General features: G+C 34.7%; 1 protein-coding gene and 1 pseudogene across 1 annotated transcript in view; both read left to right on the top strand.

The window, feature by feature from the left end:
- LOC141431807 (neuroligin-4, Y-linked-like) overlaps positions 1-24,882 on the top strand; it is a 263,652-nt gene that overhangs the window by 10,540 nt on the left and 228,230 nt on the right. The window lies entirely within an intron of this gene.
- On the top strand, positions 5,504-7,639 carry LOC141435462 (uncharacterized; annotated as a pseudogene).

A 24,882-nucleotide genomic window follows, 5' to 3' on the forward strand; every position in this document is an offset into this window, starting at 1 on the left:
CAAAAAACAAAAAGGCGGCTTTGGTATTTATTTATATACATTACATTATATATTTATATAAATTCATGTCATGTTAATTAATTAATATTATAGATGTTACATTACATGATGAGGTTGTAGGTAGGTAGGTGCACGACACTCTGATAGGGTATATAATGTTATCCCTCGAATGACTTCGAATCTTGTTTTAGAGATATTCAGGATACAACTGTTGTTTTTTTAAGTTATGAATGCCATAAAAAATATTTAGGAAAGAATTAAGGCATTCATAGAATTTATGTTGATTTTTCATTCATGGAATGTGAAAGCCATAAAGAGCAACAACTATTTATCAAATCTGCATGTACGGAAAGTACTGGCGTCTAGTTATACAGTGTAACTAACATTAACAGATGACACTGTACGTATCAAACGAAAAGAAAAATTAAACCGAACAAATTGAGAAAAGACTGTTAAAAAACCGGCCAAGTGCGAGTCAGACTCCTGCACGAAGGTTCTGTACCATTATCTACAAGTATAAAACATTAGACATTAGCAAAAAACGGCAAAAAAACACGTTTGTTGTATAGGCCGGGCGCCCCCTTAAATGTTTATTTTATTTTAATTTAATATTTTTTTTATTGAATATACAACTTAATTTTCTGTGAATATTTCAAGCGTCTACCTGTAGGCGTTATTTATCAATTTCGGTCATTATTAATTCTTATTTTCTAGTTTGGTCTCATTAACTCTTGAGAATAATATTTAATATAGAAGAAAGTGACATTAAAATATATATATATTAGGCACCAAGAAAGGAAATAAAATAAACATTGTGCCGAAAGAAGTAAAAAGGGCCATCCATACTCAGCGTATTGCTACAGCAAGCCGCAGCGCTGGTTTTCAGTATGATCCTTAATTACATTCTCCCCATGATATGTTAACTTTCCTTCTAAGTAGTATTCTATTTATTGACTTGCACCAGCTGTAAATAATAATTATTCATCGATGTAGGTATACACAAAACATTCCTTTACGTCATCTTTATGATTTGCACAATCCAAAAAATCGGCAAATATCTTTATCAAGGCTTTAATTCTTTCTTTGAGATTCGGTTTATAACATTAATTATTTCGAAATGTCTGTGTGTTCGAACTGTTCAATATTGTACTTCTTGGAAATAAGCTATTAAGCTTTTAGATCGATAACAAAGACACTTTTTCTTTTTGGTATATTTTTAGGCTCTGGCTCTTAGGACCTGAATTACCTATTAGAACACTCGTGTAACTTGTCATCCTTTGGCCATTTTTTGCAGACATTTCGACAATGACCACCTGCAGACACAAATTCTTTGATCAGCCCCTAGTTTCGAAATACTTAAAAAATAAGAAAAAAAAGAAAGGTTGCCTGTAAGAGATCGCTCTGAAGCGATAAGGCCGCCTATTGCTTACCTTAGAAAATCTCTATGTATATACTTGTGTTCTCTGTACTGTTTACTGTATTGGTGTGCAATAAAGAGTTATTGTATTGTATTGTATTGTACTTACCGAGTTTTGCGTAATCTCTAAAGGCTGATCAATCACAACGTTTTGAGATCGCGAGGTGACTTTTTCTTTATTGTTAATAAAAAAAAGTGACTGCAAGCAATCGTTTGTTTCCTCTTCGCATTTGATTTTCGACTTTGTATGCTAAAATTATTGAGTAAAAGTGTTTTAATTAGTCAATATATGTACAAGAAATCCAATGCAATTGGGAGCCAAGTTTCGCATTAAACTAATTTACACGCTAAAAAAAAATAATAGTCTCATATGATGTAATGGGTCAAGATTGACCTGTTAGTAATTGCTTCGAATATTGTTGGTGCAAGTTGCCAATTGACTAAAAACTTTCAATCGTTTTAATAATATAATTTATCGGTACGGAAACTACGGATTATTAAATTTTTTGAGTATTACTTCTCGTAGTCATAAATTTAACAGTTCTTAGCTTTTTTAATACATCTTGCTATAACTTAAGGTGAAGAGAATTACGTTTCACACCTACTCTATACTTTTTCCCAGTAAGCACCGAAAAACTAGATTAGATGTTAAATGATTGGAAATAACTTCGAACCGCATTGGCGTACACTTAGTTACTTGACATTGCGAATCTACTGCGTAAAAAAAAGCTTGTGAAGTTCGTCATTATAACATTGTGAATCTGTTTTAAAAATACATGTATGTACCTCGTTGCGGTTTTTTTCTGATTCTCAACAGAGATTTTCTGAACCGGGGATAATTTTTTTTGTGACATTCATAAGTGCTTGATATAACCCAAATTGAATAAATAATTGTGTTTGTGTCCTAATTACCAAACTGAAATCAATTTGAACATGAATAAAAAATATTTATGTAGGATTTACTTTAAACCATACTTAATTAAATTAAATTAATTTTATTATTGTAATTTTTTGCGATCCTCCATATACTTATGTTTATTACTTTCCCGTATATTCTTATCATAATTTAGTGACTTTGGTGTAATTTATTTAATCAGGCGTTACTTTGCGGAGGTCCATATCAATGAACTAAAAACAATTACTTTGATGTATGAATTGCTGTAAAACTTCTGCAAAGTAATCGTTTTTAGTTCATTGACTTAGATCATTGTCATGAAAACATCCTGTGGAGAATCGTAATGACACATGAGACCGTCGTACATACCATACTATAGGCAAAGCTACCATTATGACTACTTAGAACAGTAATAGTTTGTTTCATTATAAAATATGAAAATCGATGTTAACCGCAAAAGTTCAAACTGCTTGTCAACGGTAGCAGCGCTGCCCTCCGTAAACAAAATGATTAAGTTCCGAAACTAATACAAAACCGACTAAAATTTCATTACACCAAAGAGATAAAGAAAGGGGAAAAATATTAAGCTCATCTTAGATCTGGAAGAAAAATATGCAAGTTGTGTTATGTTGCTCGTCTCGACTGACCAAGTGACCACCCCAAACTCGTTTATCGTTTGCTTTATGGCCTCGCGATGTAATGCAACTTCGCAATTTTTCTTCAGGTCTAAACTGGGCTTTATGGACGTTAAGTTTGTTGTGTGCGTGCATGTGCATATGTGTGTTTTGTCAAATTAGTTTTAGTTACACCCGCTAGATAGCGCTTCTAACCATACATGCAAATCTGGCCATAGAGTTGCCACTGTTTTTCTCTATAGGTACTAATACTCTTTGTTGCACGTTTTTGCGTGCATTTATACGGTGAGGCATACTACTTATTACCGGCCTCATTGTACCATTCACAGAACTACATTTCTTTTCTTTGCATATCAGGTACGATCCAAGTTCCGTACAGGACACTCCTGTCACATAGAAGTATTTTGGTAAATTTAGGTCAACCATCTCATTTCAAGAGTTACAAATGAATACCAAATTTCAAGTCAATCCGACTAAAGGTAGTGAACCGAATTTAACTAGTATCAATTGAACACATGTATGTATGTTTTCTGATAGGCTAGTTTTCTAATGGTATTATTTACGAATTTATTTTCAATTTTCTAGCATAATCTTAGCTGAACCTAATTTGTAGACGATCTCTTTACCCTTGTAACAAAATATCGCAGTTTTCATTTCACCCAATTTCATATTTTATTACTGGCCTACTTAGCTGCTCGGAAACTTTTGTAATGGTTTTGGAACGACGCCAAAAATGAAGTGAGCGTTGTTTTATACTTAAATACATACTAGTATTTTGATACGACATCATTTATAATTGGTAAAATTATACAAGTGGCAAAACATTATTATGTTTTTTGTGATGTCAGACTTTTCATGGAAGTGTAAAGTAGCCCAGTTCGATTAAGTTTTATTTATTTGTATATTTGAAACATGGTGGAAAGCAATGACCGGTGCCCATGGATAATCATAAAATAATTAACGCAAGGAATCACGAACACTCAGCAAGCCGCTGAAGAATGGGGCATACAATACAATTTGAAAATGGATATTTTCCCAATGTATTGGTCCGGGAATGTTCTGTAATCATTCTGAAATATTTTTTCCGCATATTAAGTAAGTTTAAGAAATAAAAAAAACATATTAGTTAGTATAGTCAAATCAGAAATTATACCGTTTCCAAACAAACCGGTAAAAAGTGGTGGATCCATTCCTTAACAGTAACTAATACATATTTTTTTAGTAACTGGACATAACAGTTAATTTGGGTTATTGTTGAGGAACGATGGATCTGATTAATCCCCCATCAAACTGCGGTCAACCCCCGTTGCTTTCATACCCTGTCTACATAAATCCCCCATTTCAGACGCACGCGATAGCCGCATAACTTACAAGTTATGGTACGTCTGTGACAAGTGTGACTTGATTTATTTCAGGGCCGGTGCCATCGACTTCTGCTTGCATTAACTTTGGTTTACTTAGTCTAGCCTTAATAAGCCACGTATAATTTTTATTTTTATCTCTATTTTATGTGTTGTATTATGTACGATGACATTAAGCGGTCTCAGCTCAGCATAGTGTTGGCCATAGAGACCAAGGCTGGTCTTCCGCTGTGACCGCTTTACGGCTTCACGGAAGGCGACAAAAATTCACAAAACTAAACCAAAAAAGGGACAATAAAAACAAAAGTAATAAAATTTAAATATCAAAAAAAAATCTAAACCAAAAAAAAATAAAATAGCAATAATGAAATCAAACAACACGAAACCAAACAAACGACACGTTTAAATAATTTTTTAACAAAACAAAACAGTAAAGATGTCGACACACAACACGACATACAACGCATGCCTCCAAATTAGAGTACAATATATAAAATATGTCAAGAAGCAGTTGTGTCCAGATCTAGCATTTTGTTACATGTGCGTGTCAAAAGGTGTTTATCCAGAAAACCTGAAAAAGACATTTACAAGACCTATTTACAAAAGTAGAAGTCACTTATAATAATTCAATTTACAGGCCTTAGCAGCTGTGGATCGTGGATCGATGTGGAATCCATGGTATTTACTAAAAATGTATAAATAAATATCAATATTTACTATGAGAGTGGAGCGCCTCAAGGATTTTTTTGAGCTAGCAGAAGTAACATATAATAATATAGTGTCACACTCGAGAAAAAGTTCACCAACTGCTAAAAAAGGAAATAGTGATAATAAAAAGAAAGGAGAACCATATGTTAGCACAAAAGGTGAAACAGTCGAAGTTAAAAATATAAAAACCGAATCCTTGTGCTGGTGCTACTAGTTGTAGTAACGACTGCGGTAATGTTTCGGAAGAACGACGTGTTAATATTTTTAACTATTTTTGGGGTTAAGCAACTATCAGAGAAGAAGGGACTGGATTGTCCACTGTGCTATCAGAAAGTCAATCAAACGACCGAGTAAAATTGCAGCATCAAATAGATAGAGTTATGAATATTACATCAATGAAGGCGAAGGTAGACGTAAAGTATGCCAAAAATGTCTGATTGCCACATAAGACGTTACGCAGACGTTCATACTTTATATTTTAGACACGATGGTTGATGGTTTTGCAAAAGCAGACGGACGAGGAAGCGCTGGAGGTCACAATAAAACATCTGAGAATGTGATTCAAGAAGCAAAAGACTTTATACTTGATCTACCTCTTTAGCCGTCACATTATTACCTCAGAGATTCCACTAAAATATATCTTCCAGAAGAATTCAAAAGCTTATCAAGTAAAAAAAAAACTAACAAACTATTAGGTTTCATTTGGCGTAACTGTAGTAAGTTCAGGAGTGTCGCGGCTTTGAAGGCAGCATATTTTGCTTTAGTGCGCAGTTTGTTGGAGTATTGTTCTAATGTATGGAATCCCGTATAAAGATGTCACGTCGAAAGAATTGAACGCATTCAAAAGAGATTCCTGTTTTTCTTAGCCCTCCACCAAAACAAGCTTCGTTCACTGCAGTCATATAATCAACGTCTGACTCATTTTAAAATGATACCCCTCGAGGATCGACGTTGGATCTCGGACCAGGTCATGTTGCACAAAATAATGAATGGGGCTTTAGACTGTCCTCAATTGTTACAAAAAATTGGCATGACGGTTCTAAGAACGCATGCCCGAGTAGCGAATTTTCGCCCATTCTCTGTTAAAACCCAGAGGACCAGAGTAGGTTCTCATAGTTTTATTCCAAGAATTTGTAAAAACCACAATGAGTTATTTAAGGATACAAGGGTTGATCTCACGAACATATCGATTCACAAATACAAGCAACTTCTGTATAAATATAAAAGCTAATCATAGATAGCCTTAGCTGAGCAGCAGCGTGTTTTTGTTTGACATTATTTTTCGTTTTAGGACCCTTAATAGCTATTGTATTGAATTGTATAATTCTTTATAGTACACAGAACAGTTATGAAAATAACAGTTTACAAGAGAAAGAGATGTAGAAAGGCGAACTTATCCCTTAAAGGGATCTTTTCCAGTTAACCTTTGAACGATTAAAAGAACTACAGAAACATAGTTTTACTTCTACTTCTCTTTAGAATGCTTGGTGTATATTTCTTTTAATTCGTTAGCTTTTGTTTAAAATTAAGTATTATGCTATATATTATTTCCTAAGTTCCTAACATAAACACAAGTATATAATAAGTTAAGTATAAGTCAGCATTACTAAGCGATCTGCTTACGTTTAAACGGCATGCTGTGTTTGCCTGTAATAGGGTAAATACTTTTCCAATTGTTATACCTATGTTTGTACTGCATGTTTTACGGTATGTTACCTGTTGGCAAACCTAAATAAATAAATAAATAAGTTCATTGCGCGGGCAAGAAAATCATGTCCTTAAAGTATTTATAAATTGTTTCAGGAAAACATTTAACATCGGATTCCATGTCCCTAAAAAAGACAAATGTGCATTATGTGTTTCAAGCAAATGTTTTGACGTCAAAACTCAAGAAGAAATGGAAAAATTGCAGAAGCATGAAACTGAAAAAGAAGAATCCTATAAGAGATTCATATTTCATCAGAAGCTTGACAAAATACCTTCTTTTGACCTTCAAAAAGTTTTGAATACCCCTTACGGAGAGAGCAGGACTGAAGCTGATGCCGAAAGGGGAGCAAACGAGATTGCCACATGTTTCCTGGAGTACATAAAAAACGCTGACAAACTTGGCAACGTAAAACAGATTATATTTTATAGTATGCATGCTACAATAGAAAATTCAGTGAAAAATTCAATCGTCTGGGCACCCTCCTAGTGGCCTACAATAATTCAATTTTATCGAAAAAATCCCGAGCCATATCCTGTGAATGTTCTGAATGGAGAGGACTTTTTAGGTTTATAAGATATTGTGGAACATACGTTAAAAAAAACCAGAGCATACAAATCTCTAAAATAACAATTGTTACATTCCGGAAGAAACAGCTCGAAAAAATGTTTGTGAAAACCTCAATGTCAATGTCAATGGAATTCAGTGAAGTCGATCTCAGTGCCTTGAACAAGGCGAACCCAAAACAGAAGTTATACCCTTTTAAATTACCAATTTGTCAAAAGAAATATAGATAAAAAAAAATGGTTGAAAAAAATGGTAATCCCGAAAAGATTCGCAGAAGAATATTTAGATTTTATAACCAATGCAAAAGTTAAAGATTGCTTACCTGGCACCGATGTTGAGGATGATTGTTGAACTGGCTTTTTTAGTTTCTTTTACCTGTTTCGTAAATTGTTGATTTTTATTTTTTTTTATTAGTAGTTACTTTATCGTTTGATTTTTCAAGTATATTTTTTAATTAATACTTATAGTAGATATTACAATAATAACTGTTTTAGTTTTATGTTTATGTAAGGTTCTAATTATGCAAGAAATTGTTGTTGTTATTATCTAGTTGTAAAGGTTACGATTTTTTCTAGCAAACTGATTTTTATATTTGATTTTGATTGGTCAAATCATGGTTCAAATGTAAAAAAAATCCAAAACCGAACAAATTGTTACAAAATACTTTTTTCATTTTATTAAACAAACATTTCAAAAGTAGTTTATTTTTTTTTTCTTTCTCTTACGGCAGTTTATTTGGCAACCTCAATTTAAAACATTAACACTTACAACAATACACTTTTTCAGATCACGCAAAATAATGCTAAAATAAATGGAATATCTGTGTTGCTCCTTCGCCAAGTATATAGTGAGGCCAAGTCGTGCGAAACAGCTACGTTTGAGTTGGAAAAAAATGTTTATTCATGCAATTTAACCCGCCCGCCCTCTCTCCACATAAAAACGTAAATAACCAACGCAAACGTAACTGAACCCACCACCAAGAGAACCACCACCACCACAACCATAAACAAGATTCCGGACACGTGTTTCGCTTCTCTCCGAAGCATCATCAGTGGTTATTGACCCTACGACGCTTGGGACGCTTGGGATTCTTCGAACAAGCGTCGTGGGGTCAAAAACCGCTGATGATGCTTCGGAGAGAAGCGAAACACGTGTCATGGATTTTGTTTATGGTTGTGGTGGTGGTGGTTCAAGAACTACTTGCTAATCTGGCAGTGTAACGCCAATTCAGATATTTTTAAAAATAGTACTTAATATTTAATTTATATTAACATTTTAATAGACGGTTCTGAGAGTTAATTTAATACTAACTGGTTGTTGTGCCACCAGGCGGGTGTTTCAAAATCGCTTTAGTTTTTTGCATGTCATGTTGGTAGCTTAGTGCTTGCTATTATTGCAGTTTGCACGCGATTTTTCAGGCAATGGATTGGAATATAAAGTTGTTTTGACGGACGTTGGAAGTTGTCGGACGTATGAAACATGCAGGGATATTTTTTACTAGGTTCTAATGAAGTTTTTTGTAATAAATTGAAAACTGATCACAAAAGAGCTGACGACTCTTCTTTGTATCGCAGGTACTAATCCACAAGTGTTCACTAGTTTTTATTGTGTACTACCTGCATATAGAAAAAATCGCAAAAAAACTATCAGCTGAATCTGGACGGGGCGGTACAGATTCTGAAAATTACTACCACTTGGAAACCAAAGCCTTAATCTGAGCGACGCAATCGCAAAACTAATCCGCAAAATCAACCACGAAATTGCCGATAAGGATTGTGTCAGAGCTTTACTCGCAAGTGAGGCTTAGCATAGGCAATTCAGAAATGCCCTGGTATTCGTTCAAGTGGATTGAGTAAGCAAAATATTATAACGCATCATTGCGAATGCTACGGCTTGGGCCATTGACCACCGCAATAGCGGTTCGGATCTCTGTAAGGGAGCGTGTGTACTGGAAGCAGTATAGTGCCTATTTTCTGGATGTTAGTGTAATTTCACGAGATACCTACTAAAAATGATTGGTAGAGCAATCACTATAACCGGCTAACTGGTCGGAGAGTTGGATAAGAAGACGTAGTAACAAAAGAAACGTGTAATACACAATCTACGAATTAATTCAGTTAGCGCTGCTCTTCAATATAATAAAAAAACACTGGCTTGAGACTTACTGCAGAGGTAAGATGGGAAACAGGGCAGGGTATTAGGAAGCGGCGGAGCGTACAGCAGGGCTGCAGTCTTCGCCGGCGAACTGCTCCGAGTCAGCAGACCGAAGCGATGATAGTGTAGAAAAGATGGATGAATTAGAAAAGGATGGGCTGGGATTAAATACCCTATTTTAATATCTACTTAAAGCACCCATCCAAGCTTCGTTTTAGTGTCAACACCAGTGAAAGAAAACAAAAAGGACTTGGAATAGGTTTTACAAATAAAATACAATAAAATAAGAAACGTGAATAAAAAAGTAAAAGAAATTTTTTAACAAAAAAGTAAAACCAACTCCAAATAAATAAAAAATAAAACAAAAAATATAACCGATTTCTCACTTATTAGTGATTTGTAGCCAAAGTACCTACATTTAACAACGATTCATTTAAGCCCAAACACGGCTTAGTTACGTTGTTTTATAACAGAGTTCCGTTGCCTACCTTCCGGCGTCAGCATCAGATCAGTTCGAAAGAATCATTAACTTAAAGCTTTTTTTTGGTCGCTTATCTAGGTTTATAAATCATAATCGTTTATAGCCGCGCGAGCATTACTTAGCCTTGACGAGTTCCATTGGTCATCTGCGGTCTTCTTCATCAGGTCCTGTTTACCAAATGATAATTTCTGAATGTAAATGCTTATCTTCATGCTAAAAATGCCAAAATCGCCATAGGTGTGCCCTCGATTCACCTAGGATCACATCATCAGATCTTGACTTGGTGACAATGGGACCACCTCCGAAGAGGACTCTTTCGAATAAGAAAAGAATTTTGAAAATCGGTGCACAATTGACTGAGTAATCGGTGAACATACATAAAAAAAACATTAAATAAAAAAAATATCAAAAACCCGACTGCCAAAACTAAAAGGAAGAAAATAAGCCTAGTGGTCTAAAACTCTGTTAATTTAAAGTTCAACAGTCGGGACCCGTTTAAAGCGACGCTCAAAAACTCTTAGTAATGGGTCCCGTCCCGACTGTTGAACTTTAAATTAGCTACTTAACAGAGTTCTAGACCACTAGGCTTATTTTCTTCCTTTTAGTTTTGGCAGTCGGGTTTTTTTATTTTTTTTATTTAATGTTTTATTTTACACTATTTTAATATTTATGTGAAATAAAAGTATTGTAACCCATATATATTTAGAATGGGCTAATTATTAGCTCTCATTTGATACCCATATTGTTACAATACAAAAATGTTGTTTTCATTCCTCCGCCATATTTTTTTTCGCAGACGCCATATTGAAATATTATATAGCCTATGTCACTCCAACAGTTAATGTTAAAATCTGTCTAGCCGTTTAGGCTCCAACGAGGACCAAAGAAATGGACATACATACCCACATTCATACATACATACATACATACGCTCGAAAAACATAACCCTCCTTCGGGCAGTCGGGTAAAAATACAAACATTGGAACATAGAACCTCCTCCTCTTTTAAAGTCAGTTAAAAAATAATAACATAGGTCAAGACAATGAAACTGCTTAAAAATGCAGATTTTGAATGTTTTTCTTTTCCGATTTTCATTTTTTGTTTTACGAGTATTATTAACTATTTCACATATTGCATCATTTCCTATTGGCTATGTGGCTATTCGCTGGGTGCGCGATGACAGCGCCAACTACCGGTTTCAATTACGGTGGACTTTGAAATATCAAATGGCTGGCTGTCATTACGAAGAATAAGTAAGCAAACAAATAATTTCAATGATATATCGAATTTTACATATATTCTATTTGACCATGTATGTAAATCTATAGTGTCGATAATAACGTTGACCTTTTTTTATTCCCATCTAAAATGCCACAATCAACTAATTTCAGGACACGGACTTTCTCATGACTGTCTTCACGAGAAGTAAAGAAATACTTGAACAAATTTTACCGAATAACGCATTTCATATAATATTGCAGACGACTATTTATGACTGTAGTAGGTCGCAGGTGCAGACTTTTTGTCTATTTTCAGTTAAACATAGCCAAATTAATTATAAAAACTGGATTTCGAGCACAATATACGACATGTTTTTCCAACCACAAACAACAATAAAGGGAAAACAATTAGTTTTGGCTCAATATGTCCAAGATGTAAAAGAAACCAAATGTGAAGATCATAAATTCATAACGAGTCACACCATTGAAAGCTCCTGTAATTCGTCAAACAATGACATCGACGCCATACAAAACATCTATTTCTTGTGGTAATTTATATAGAATTTGTGATCACTGTTTTTGCTATTGTTCTTGCAGTTAACTACGCAGCAGGTTTCGTAACGCATATTTATTTATTTTTGCTTAATAATGCACGAATACGTAAATTTCACTAGTAATTAGTGACAGTTCGTCCGTCGAAAAGATCCATGTATGGCCAAGGCGCGCGCTGCGATCGATTCGTGGTTCCCCCACCTCCTACATTGCACTCAGTGAATTGAGTGATTTCAACACATATACAGCTTATTCCACAGCCACATTTTATAAAGCAATTTCTAGTACAGATTTGACAAAATAAATATTGTAAGTCCATTTCGGTATTGCTGTAATTATCATCAATTTCCAAGTTAGTGGGAAAGCCACAGTTTGTACATGCACCTATGTACACTACTTTGTCCTCCTGGAGGTTAATGTTTAAACTTAAATCCTTAATTATATCTAAAAACAAATCCCGACAGATATATGAAGGAAGGCGTAGCTCATTCATTTTCGATTTCCATCGATTGACCTAAAACAATAATTGAGGATATCTTAATGAAACATATTATAAATCCTATTTTTAACCCCCGACGCAAAAAGAAGGGTGTTTTAAGTTTGACCGATATGTGTGTATGTGTGTGTGTCTGACTGTCTGTGGCACCGTAGCTCTTAAATAGGTAGACCGATTTGAATGCGGTTTTTTTATTTGAAAGCCGTTTTGTTTTAGCGATGGCTCTTAGACATGTTTCATCACAATCGGTTCAGCCGTTTTTAAGATATTGAACTTTGAAGTTACAAAGTCGGGGGGGTTTTCCATCATTTTGTTGGTTAGGTTAGGTTATATGATCAAGAAGATCGAGCTAGAGAGATTTCAAAATATAAAATAACTCGTGTGAAAACTGATACTTACGAATACCACCTTCAGCGAAACAACGTCGTCACAACTTTCAAAAACCAGTGAATCCCGTAAAGCATATTGGGAAAAGATTCATATTTTATTTGAAATTCTAGTCTAAGCAAGATGTTCCGTTTATTCGCTTCGCGATTATTGTCATTTTTGATTTGATGTGTCAAAATTATGATTTCAGTAGTATCGTTCATCAAAGTCAGAACAGTATTATGCAACAGGCCAGTATTGATACACATTTGCAAGAAGGTTTAATATGATTAAATTAATTTCATTTTAATTATGTCAAGGAGACTTACCAACTTTAATAAATAATTTCATTATGATGCACCATTGTTGAAAGCTTGAATTAAATATATGTTACTAGCTTTTGCCCGCGACTTCGTCCACGTGGAATAGTAACTTTGGGAAGTATTTAATTTATTTAGGACACCTATTTTTCCAATAATAGCACATAGAAACTTCTACGGTTTACTGAAAATAATCTATTTTAAAACATTGCTATAAATATTAACTAATTTTTTTTTGTTCTTCCATCCATCCATCCATTCATGTTCTTAGGCAAAACATAAATATTTTGCGGGAAGCCACATTTTAGCAAAACAACGTGTATTCTACCCTGCCAACATAAAAGGACTACTTATGTAGTTCTTCATAGTGAACTCTTGACACCTAACGTCCTTTATTGTAAGTAAGGAGGATAGGATTATAATTAAGACGGCATTTTTACTAAGCATAGCTACACATATTTCCGATAAATATACTTATAGTAATTTGTTTGGAATTCCTTAAGAACTTTCATCCCCATATTTTCTAGTAAATAGGTCGAAATTTGAAAAGCGCCGGAACAAATGTTTTTTAGGGTTCCGTAGCTCAATAGGAAAAAATGGATCCCTTATAGGATCACTTTGCTGTCCGTCCGTCTGTCTGTCAAGACCCTTTATCTCGTAAAGCGGAGTATCGGTATCGAATTGAAATTTATTTTAAATCCTAAACTCAGGTCAATAGGCCCGAAAGCTGTGAAAAAATCAAACTTCTAAGTCAAGGCAATCAAAAGCTACAGTCATTAAAAAGGTGTTTTGATGTAAACCACCTTAACAGAAAAAGTAAGAGGGTACTTCCGGCTGTCCTGAAAACTTGGAATTTTGCATAAAGGTAGCTCTTTTAGCTCAATAAATAAGAAAAATCTGAAAATTATAATTTTTCATGTCTGACTGTTTATATAAATAATATAAGCCATCTAAAATGACATTGCGTACACTTTGCTTGAGCTTAGAAAGCTCTGCTAACACTGCATCATCCTTTCTGCTAACATCACCTCAAAATCTAGAAACATACAATATAAAAATACTACCATTATACATAATAAAGTCAATCTAGCCTACCAGGTGGCCAGTTTCAGCACCTGCCAGCAATATACAGCCTAGTCCCTACAGTACACAAAAAATATACCTACCAATAATTTTTTGAAAAATATTTGTAAAGCTTTTATTTTCAGATTGCTCATTTTGTGACTGTCTTGCACTGTCATCCAAACTACATTCTTGTACCTCAAGTCGATGCCATTAATCGTTGAAGAGTTCTGACCTGCGGAGATGGTCTTGGCCAAGCCACCGGAGTTTTACCACCAGATTATGGTATTATCACTGCACTTAATAAGTATGCCGGAAGTAATTTTGAATAAATATTAGAAACGTTGCAACTTAGGTGTGTGAAACAGTACTTTTTTCTACCACCAGAACAGCAGAACATACATGTAACGGGCATGTTTTCTTTCTAGTCGTTTTCTGTCTTGGTGGATTATGAGATTCGCGTATAATATCAGCAAGCATTCACACCTGAGCTTAAAAAAGCAAAAAAGCGTCAAACACCCTTGTTTGCCGTAAAGGCGCCGGTGCGCTCTCTATTTGCTTATGAAAATTGTCCCTAATCCGTATTTGTACAGCCGGAGCCCGCAAACATCTATCCGTTGGAAAAATGAATATGTAACAGTATGCTGTCTCTTAGTACAGAATACGAATAAATGTTTGGAGGCTATGTTTGGTCTACAATTAAAATTACACTATTATCAGACTGAAATCATACATTAAATTTTACACAGAAATAAAAAAGAAAAGAGAATAACGATATTATAATTTTTCCTTTTGAATTTTTTGCACTTATCATTACATTCATCAAAACTCTTTTTTAAACCTTTTATAACATTTTTGCTTTAAATTTTAAACCTTATTGGATTAACAGTAAACCGATAATAGAATGTACAAGCAATGACACTTTTGATGTTCATGATCATGACATAAAATATTCCATTACACCTTGTTACTTTTTTCCTAACAATGTTACATTGATATCGATAACATTAGTCAAATTCTGATGTGATTCATTTTACTTTTTAATTCAGATACCAGAATACAGCTAAAAAAACTGGCCACAAGCGGTTTGGGTAAGGATAAGGAAGTTGCGTGTCAATATTATTAAATACTCTAATATACAGGTGATCAATCCAAATGGGTCAGTAGGGAGAAATCAGAAACTATGAGAGATAGCGAAATCTGTTCTTAGTAAACATGGCTTCGACTTATTTATTTTTATTTTAGATTTGATATAAATGGCATTCTAATATTTTTGATCAACTCTCATACATAACCGGGAATCGAACCTGGTCAAAATCTCTGTAAAGTATGTTATAAATATTGCAAATTTTTCCGGTATTTATTTTTAACTAACTTCAAAAAAGAAGGAGGTTCTATGTTCCAATGTTTGTATTTTTTTATGTATGTTCACCGATTACTCAGACCGGATGACCAAGTGGTTCGAGAACCTGTAACTTAAATCATATTACCCTACCTGAAAATAAAGAAACGACATTTAGAGTATATTATTAAGTTTAACAGTTTATATTTAGTTTTTGTAATATTTAAATCATTATGCGCAATCACGGGGAATTCTACTTCTGTCACTCCAAATCAAAACATAATCTGCTTTACCGTGTTAACCGTCATTATTCGTAGCGCCATCTATGGAAGATAATATGCATTTACATAGTCACTGTTTAACCGCCATATAGCGCACCATAAACTAAAGAAATACATTTATTTACATGAATAATACGAATGTTTGTTCTCGGGTCTTGGATGTTCAATATGTATTTAAGTATGTATTTATCTATATATTTAAGTATGTTTATCCGTTGCCTAGTATCTATAGTACAAGCTTTGCTTACTTTGGGACTTGGTCAATTGGTGTGAAGTGCCCCATGATATTGATTTCATATTTATTTTTAATTGTGGACCGACTTTCAAATTTTTTTTTTATTCGGAAGAGTAGTGATGATCCTAGGGAAATAGAGGGCAAACCTCAAATTTTATAGGCAAACCTATGGCGTTTTTGGCATTTTTAGCATTAAGATACGCATTTGCATTCAGAAAGTATTATTTGGTAAATTGAACCTAATGAAGAAAACCGTAGATGACCAATGGAACTCGTCAAAGGTAAGTAATGCTCGCTCGTCTATAAACGATCATAATTAATATACCTAGGTAACCAACTAAGAAGAAGCTTTAAGTTAATGATTCTTTCGAACTGATCTGATGCTGAAGCCGACTATATAACCCTTGACTAGCTCGAAGTCGGTGACTCAGCACGACGAGGTAGGATTGAAACCCATAGTATGAAGGTGAGGTAAACGACTAGCTATTGTTCCACTCCTGCTGGCTTCGAGCTAGTAGGCACTTAGAAAAATATTTTCAAGGTTTTTGTATTTTGTTTTATTTTTATTTTTTGGGACTCGGTTTAACTTTTTTGTAAAAAAAAAACTTTATTGATTGTGTGGATCATAAGTGAAAGGAAATACATTTTACAAGCTCTTATTTAACTTGCAAAGTGTATGTGTATGTACCTATGTATGTATAATGTATGTATGCAGGTCAAATCTTGTAAGTTGAATTTGATGCACTTCCAGTAGTCGGATGTCGGATTGACTGCAAATTTGGCATACTTATGTAAATCTGGTGACAGTACAAGATTCTCGTAGTGACATCTTGGTGGTTCGGCCAGGATCGTCTCCGCAGAACGGAACTCCTCAAGTGCTTTATTAATTTTCAACCCTTGGTGGTCAATAACTAATCAGTTATCACCCGATCAGTTATCCCATAGGACGTTATTTCATACCCCTCAGTGATAAGGGTAGTCCACCCCAATTTTATATGTATATATATATTGCATGTATTTTTAATGGCATATATATGTATATATATGCCATTAAAAACACATGCAACCCTAAATTTTCACCCTTCTACCACCAACTACCATTTTTCTCCACCTCCGGTTGCATTGATTTTTTTGTTTTTTTTTTGTCTTTATTCGGTAGGACTGAGAATAAGATGCAAACTTTTTTTCATACTTCTACGCGGGCGGAGTCGCGGGCAACAGCTAGTATATAATAATAATCCCCGGACAAATATCAGGCAAAAATCAGTAATATCAGGAACATAATTTTTCAGAATAAAATAAATACGAATCGCCCCCCTATCAAAACATGTAATAAAAAACCGGCCAAGAGCGTGTCGTACACGCCCAGGATAGGGTTCCGTAGCCATTACGAATAAATCAAATAATATTTTTCTAAGTATTTCGTATTGTGTACTGAATCTTCCAAGTTAAGGTATATTTTATACCTTAGGCTGCTATTATTTACTCTTAAACTACTAATCGTACTGAAGCAATCTTAGCCGCTATAATTTACTACCAATCTGATTTTGGACGGGGGACGCTCGATTTCAATGAAAATTGCACTTTAAAGTTGAATATTTCGCAAACAGATCACTGAATAGGAAAATTTTAAAATACCTATCCAACGATACCCCACAACGTAGGGTCAGTCAAGAAAAAAAAAAGACAGACGGACAGACATGGCGAAACTATAAGGGTTCCTAGTTGACTACGGAACCCTAAAAACTAGGCCTGGACTGGTAGGTATACACTTAAAGCCGTAACTGTTGTTTTCTATTCATTAAATAACCTAGTTCGTTACTTGTTATTATTCTAATCATCTAATTGTTCTTAGAGAAAAACACTAATGTCTGTAGTGCCTTTAATCTAATTGCGACGTTATAGCAGATTATGTAGTTTACCTACGTAGTGTTTTTGAACACTATTAACGCTGTACGCGTTGTGGTGTTGTCGCTGAATGAGGGCTATCGTTTTTTGTCTCACTAGATGGCGCACTGTTGCGTGAGGTTTTTAAGTGTGGCTTTCAGAGTCTGTTATTACGGGCATTAAAACAAAGTTTAGGTTAAAATCATATTTAAAACACCTTAAAACCGTACCATAAAAACATCCAGAAACCACAATGTTGCTAAGTCCCGTTTTGTTCGGAAAAAAAGGGAGGACAAAAGTTTCCGAAAGACAAAACTGTCTCAAAGACAGACATTCATTGCCCCTTAACGCATAATTGCCATAATTAATTTCAGGTTATGCAAAATATTCACAAAAAAATCTTATTATAAATAAACCCGCGTAGCTCACCCAAAAAACTATGAGATTTGACATTTCGGAGACCTCACGCTACACTAGCGCCTCTAGCGGCGAATTCATTCGCGATAGCCCTCATTGCTCGAACGAACAATGTTCTGGAAGGGTTTCATACAAAATGGAATCGGTCCTGAACAAAAATACAGTCACTGTAATGCGATTACTTAATATAGGTACTGTTTCAATTACAAACAGTATAATGATTGGTTTTTTGGAGTCTTTTTGTATTTTTTATTTCAACTCTTTGTTACTTTAACGGGTATCCCGTGAAACCATATCGAAAATACAAACTGAGACATGCACAGAAAAACCAGAAAGGGGTAGGGGGGGGGGTGTAGGGGTTATAGCACAGTATCAAAAACAAAATACAGAACTAATGCAAATGTCATGATACGATGCAAATTTGGTACGTATTATTAACGATTACATCAGTATTAGTTAATTAACGGGAAGAAAAGGCAATGCTTTAGGTAAATTGATATAGTTTACTTTTATAGTTAACATCGTCATATTAACACATTCGCAGCTGTCTCTCAATATCTTTATATATATAAAAGAATAAACTGACTGACTGACTGACTTATAGATCAACACACAGCCCAAACCGCTGGGCCTAGAAACTTGAAATTTGGTACAGTGGTTCTTTTTATGATGTTAGTGAGCACTAAGAAAGGATTTTTAGAAATTCATCCCCTAAGGGGGTGAAATAGGGGGGTGAAGTTTATATGGAATTTTCTCATTTCTTAGAAGTATGAAAATAGGTGTATGAGCTTACGATTACAATAAAAAATTATCTGTGTAAGTGAAATGGTTAAAATTCCCCCCTAAAAGGGTAAAATGGGGGGTAAAGTTTATATGGAGATTTTCTCATTTCTGGCCTTAGAGGTATGAAAATAGGTATATAAGTTCTCGATTACGATGAAATATTGTCTGTGTAGGTGAAATGGATAAAATTACCTTTAAAGGGGTAAAATGGGGGGTAAAGATTGTGCGATCTCTGGTCTTCTCGATCTTTCTGTATGGCTCTGAATCGTGGTCTATTCGTGCGGCTGACCGGAAAAAGATCGAAGCGTTTGAGATGTGGTAGTTGGAGGAGGATGCTATGCATACCGTGGACAGCAAAGAGAACCAACACATTCATTCTCGACCAGCTGAATGTCAGAACCAGATTGTCCACGACCTGCTACCAGTGAGGACTCGGCTATTTTGGCCATATTGCTCGAAGGGAGTTAGACAACCAACGTCGAGTAACTCGTAGTGCTAGGCAAAATAGAGGGGAAAAGGCCCAGAGGACGGTCACCAACCCGATGTTCGGATCAAATTAAGGCGATCACGGGGCTCACTTTGCCTGCAGCGCTGATACAGGCCGAGGACAGTGGTGTGGAAGCAGTTCGTCAACGTCTCCGTAAAGGCTTTTCAAGACGGGTACGACCTTCAGGAATGAAGAACACGACGAAGAAGAAGAAGAATTAAAACATATGCCCTGATAACTAAAGTACACGCGGACGAAGTCGCGGGCAAAAGCTAGTCCTCATATATGGGCAAAAGTTGCTATTTAAGCCCAAATAGCATTGATGACATAAATAGAGTATTTCATTACAAGTAGTTAAAATTAAAATATTTTAAAATCATTACTAAAAGTAAAACAAACTAATATAGTCCAAATCAATATCTTATATGCTTCTCGCAATAATGTGATATGGTATTGTGTATCCATTGTGTCTTTTGCGTTTTAGAAAGCACTAGTCATTTAAGTATTTTTCCTGGTGATAAAATCGGCTTTGCTTTGTAATGGGCCACCAGCAGGTATGCCGTACGAGTACGTATGCTTGGACTGCTGTTTTGTTTTTGGTGTGGAGTGGTGGATCTACGTTTATACCATTGAAGTACTTACACGTTTTGATCATCTTTTACATACTTTATACGCTTAATATTACCTAAACTCTTTTTTTTAACCATGACTGCCCTTTACTTTGTCCTTGATCATAGCTTCTGCTGGCTGGGTCTTTCAGGTCGTTTAATTATTTTATCTGATAAGGTGGGTTCATGAGTTGGTTTTACCGATAGGCAGGTACTCAGTAGAAAGTTTTAGGCCATACTCCTTTGTAAATATTTATCCAGTCCATGATCGAGTAAATATCATTTTCAATACTGCTGTGCATTGAATCTGCTTCCGTCGAGTAAGTACTAGGTAGGTAAAGTACTATAAATTCTTTTGAATGTTAGTACCTACACAATAAAATCATTTTCATACAACAGTGAAACAGCACTGTCTTGAACATGATTTCGTAATGTTAAAACGTATTCACTATTTATTTTGTTAGTCTCTCCGTTTGCAGTTACTGGCGTAAATTAAAGGATAATGTTGGGTTAGGAGAAACACGAGGTAATTACATTTTATGAAAACAACTCAGATTTTCTACAAATAGAAGCACCAAGGCACAAAATCTACTGTAGTAAAAGGTGTTGTTTAATAATTATTCCACGTATACAGCTTACTACGAAGTGCAGCTTGAATTTTAAATACCAGGATGAATTAAATTTATTTATAAGTAAAGAAATCATTTCCCACATTGCAATCCAAAATACGAGTACATTCCTGTTTATAGTTCCGTATCCGAAACGTTTAAACGGAGTACTATTGCAGTCACTAACGCGTCCGTCTGTTATCTGTTCCTATCATCTTGCTGGCCCAAAGCCAAACAAATTGTTAAAAAATAAATTTTAATTTATTAACGGAAAACGCGAAAAATCTACCTTATTCACGCAATATGGGTATCGCACATTAAATTAAAAACTATCCTAACTCAAAATTTGGGGCTTTTTGAGTTAGCCGTAGGTAAGTCCTGAGTTTTTTTTATCACAACATAGGTCTACAAACCGAGGCGATACAACATAAATTAAACCGCCAAAAAAACTACTGGCTTGTGCTGAGGTACCGATTTCAAATTGGTACCTGGGCCAATCAACTTTTTTACCCACACTAATCTGTCCGCGACATTTTTCAAACAATTGCAGATTTTTGTAAGTAAACATGTTTTTCTGTAATTGAATAGATGGTGTACATAAAATACATGCCATCCTACGTAAGTTCAACCTATAAAACCGTGAAATATCTTGTTGGAAGTACGATTTTTTGGTACCACCAGAGATAATCTTGGTAACGCAGGAGACGCCCAAAGTGTGGGTAAAATAGTTGATTGGCTGTGGGAAGGGAACCCACGAGGCCGGCAACTGGCTTCACGCCGTCCCATCGTCAAACACGGACTAAGAATTAGCCTAGCTATTCAAAGAGGAAACGCTGTCAGCATCTTCGGGACCTTGCCTAAGGGGTACTCTTTATGTAATTTGCTTTCGTTTTAGGTTCTATTTTTATTTTATTTAAGTTTTTTTTATTTTATGTAGGTAAGTTTGTTAAGTACCTATAGGACTGTTTTTTTAAATAAATTAACTTTTAGGAATTTTAGGTTAAATAAAAATGATTTATTTTTTCTTTTGACTTTTTCTCAAAGAGTTGTCCATTTTCAGTTGTCCACTTATAAATATATATATATATATCCTGACGCTATTTCAACACAAAAAATAAGTACTATTGTGTTTAAATATACAGTATGTAACAGAACGAAAGGCAAAGCTGATACCTGGTTGAAAGTATGTTGTAATAACCAACTTTGTTTTTTACTTTGTTGTTGTTTTTTTTAATTTGCTCAAGTCAAACATGACTTTAGGTCCTCTTATTTGCAGTCGGTTAAAGATTCTTGTAATATCCTGTAGAAACAGTATGACGCTGTTTATTAACGTAAACAAACTTATCAAAACCAATCCACATATCGATGGGTCCTATGTATAAAGGCCTTGTGCGTTATCGGTATGTATAAACTATATTTAGTGGATTAAAAAAACATTGTTATTCAATTATTTTTCGAGTTATCATTGACGTAAAACGGCCGAACTAGATGCAATTTTAACGTAAAAGGGCTAAACGTACGTTTGATACTTTTACGCGGTAAATCTCGGGTGTTTTTTTTTTAATTCGTGGGCATAACTGCCATTTTTAGGTACCTGTAGGTACGTCAAGCGGGACGTGGCTACTTCAATGCTACATCTTAATGTGATTGTATTCCTTTTTTTTTATTTCCCCAAGTATCTTGGGTAACGTATTTTTTACCAAAGATTTTAAGGTTGTACGCGTATATGAGCCAAAGTACCACATAGATCTTTTTACTGTCTTTTTGTACACAAGTTTATTTTCCCGGAAATTCACGTATATGGGCGTATGTAAAATAACTTTTAATGAAGAAATATTTTATTAAAATTTATTCCTTGTGATTGAAGGACAGAGTACTATTAGCTAGTGTAGCAAATTTAGAAGTCTCGGATACACCATCTCTGAGTTACGACAGTTTTTGACTTTGAAAGGCCGTCCTGTAAAGTAACGATTTTACACTTAAGCCCTTATACGTCGGACCCATCGATATCAGATTACTGCAATTTCAACTACGACCGCACTACTACACTACTGCCTACAGTACGAAACACTAACCACTTTTTGTAATTATCGTTATCTGTTTATTACATTAATATTCATTAAGTACATGGATTTCGCATAACATTGTTGTTGTTTCTTTAAAAAAATATGGCTCTGTCCATCGGTGGACAATTTTGCCAGTGTCTAGTAGTTTTTGCCGTTGTACGGTAAAAAAATTCTAGAAAACGAAATATGAGAAGTAATGGTGGATGAACGATGACAGCGCGACTCCTCGCATAACATTGTATGGTACTATTCAATGGAAAAAATCAATTGTGTAAACAAATGTGGTGACTGACATTGACACTTGACTGACGACTGGCTGACTGACTGACTGACGTTGGCTCTAGTGATGTGAAAGCTCTTTAAGATACTTCAATCAGCAGTAAATAATTATTTTGAATTTACTCATATTTCATTCTTTAATGTTTTCCCTAAGTTTAATTTTAAAAATTGCGAATTACGTATTCTCTTAGTCCTGTTCAAGAGTCATTCACAATGTTTCCATGTCCTTTTAACTTAAAATGTTTAATAGCATTTTCACGAAGTTTTAGAATTATATCTTCAAATATATATACTTAACGTTTTTTCCATACAAACTTACACTCCCCTTTATACCCCTTTAAGGGTAGAATTTTTTAAATGGTGAAACATGTATATCCACTTATATTTTTTGACGTATATTTTCCCCAAGGTTTATGATGGAGTATTTTAGAATTGAAAGGGTCAGTTAAATATGGATTAATTTAGAAATTTTTTTGCTGCTTAAGTAGCGTAGTAGAAAAAGGCAACCTGAGATATGTGTGCATAGGAGAAATTTGTATCTTGACTCCTGTCCAACGGTGGTGTAGGGGTTATAGTACGCAGTACGGATTGCTGAGGACCTAGGTTCGATTCCCAGCGCTGGTCTCTTTTTCTGGTTTTTCTGTGCATCCATGTCTCAGTTTGTATTGTCGATATAATTTAGAACAGGGAAGTGATTCAAAATGATTTTTTGGTCCAACAATGGACTCCACAGTAAATATGATACTAGTAAATAGAAATCTACATAATTTCTACTATAATACTCTTTTATCGTCCAACTAGTGTTTACCCGCGTCTTCGCACACGTAAATCATTAGGTCCAGCAGCTGAAATACCGGGATTTTTAAAAATTGACGTGGGAATTCCCGAAAATTAAATCGTTGTTTTCATTGACATTACATTAAAAACAATCATGGTCAAATTTCATGACTCTAAGCTGAGCGGTTGTTATTTCAAGATTTTATCCCTATCCCATGGGAATATCGGGATAAAAAGTATCCTATGTTGTAATCCAGGTTATCCAACTTTTCGCCAAATTTCATCCAAATCCGTCCAGCCGTTTCAGCGTGAAGAAGTAACAAACATATTCACTCACTCACTCACAAACTTTCACATTTATAATATTAGTAGGATTAGTAGGATATAGTAGGAAGTAGGATAGTAGGATAGGATTAGAAACCTTTATAAACCTTCATTAAATAGTGTAACTTAACACAAATAATTATATCTACGAATAAATTAATTTGCAGAGCCAGCCATAATTATCGGTAGGTAAGGTTAGTTCAGTCAAATAATTAATTTTGTTGGTACAGCACTAAATTTCCAGAGACTAGACCGACCATAGACCAACTTCGGTGAGGAAAAATTATCATGTCAATTTGACAAATGTAACGGATTTTTCGTCTTCCAATTAATTCTATAAAATAAACATATTTACACGATTATTCAATGATAAAATGATTGTTAAAAACAGTGGTGAGCTCATTGAGATGTGAATATGATCGGGATTGGCGTTCAAATGTAAGTAACTACGGAGTAATCGTGAAAAATTGCTTTGTTTACACAATTGATTTTTTCCATTGAATAGTACTGTAGTTCACTTTGACCAAACTTTGACATTTTAGATTTTTCACCTTGTTAAAGCCTTGTTATTGTTATTTTGAAAGAGGTAAGGTTAAATCACTTATTTGGACTTTTTTCTATAAATCAAAGAGTTTTAGTTAGTACCATAGAGAAACTTTAAATTGAAACTTCAAGTAGAGGTTTGACGTTCGCGTGTCAGATAAAATCTACATAGAAATTTAATTAAAAAATACTGATAATGCCTTTAAACTTTTCTGCGGAAAAACTTGTGTATGTGGTCCTGTTTTCTGAGAGTGTAGAAGTAACGGGAATGCCGCTCTTTGTCTGTACTCGGAGAGGTTTCCCGCA

This window comes from Choristoneura fumiferana, chromosome Z (genome assembly GCF_025370935.1).
Source record: "Choristoneura fumiferana chromosome Z, NRCan_CFum_1, whole genome shotgun sequence".
Taxonomy (NCBI): Eukaryota; Metazoa; Arthropoda; class Insecta; order Lepidoptera; family Tortricidae; genus Choristoneura; species Choristoneura fumiferana.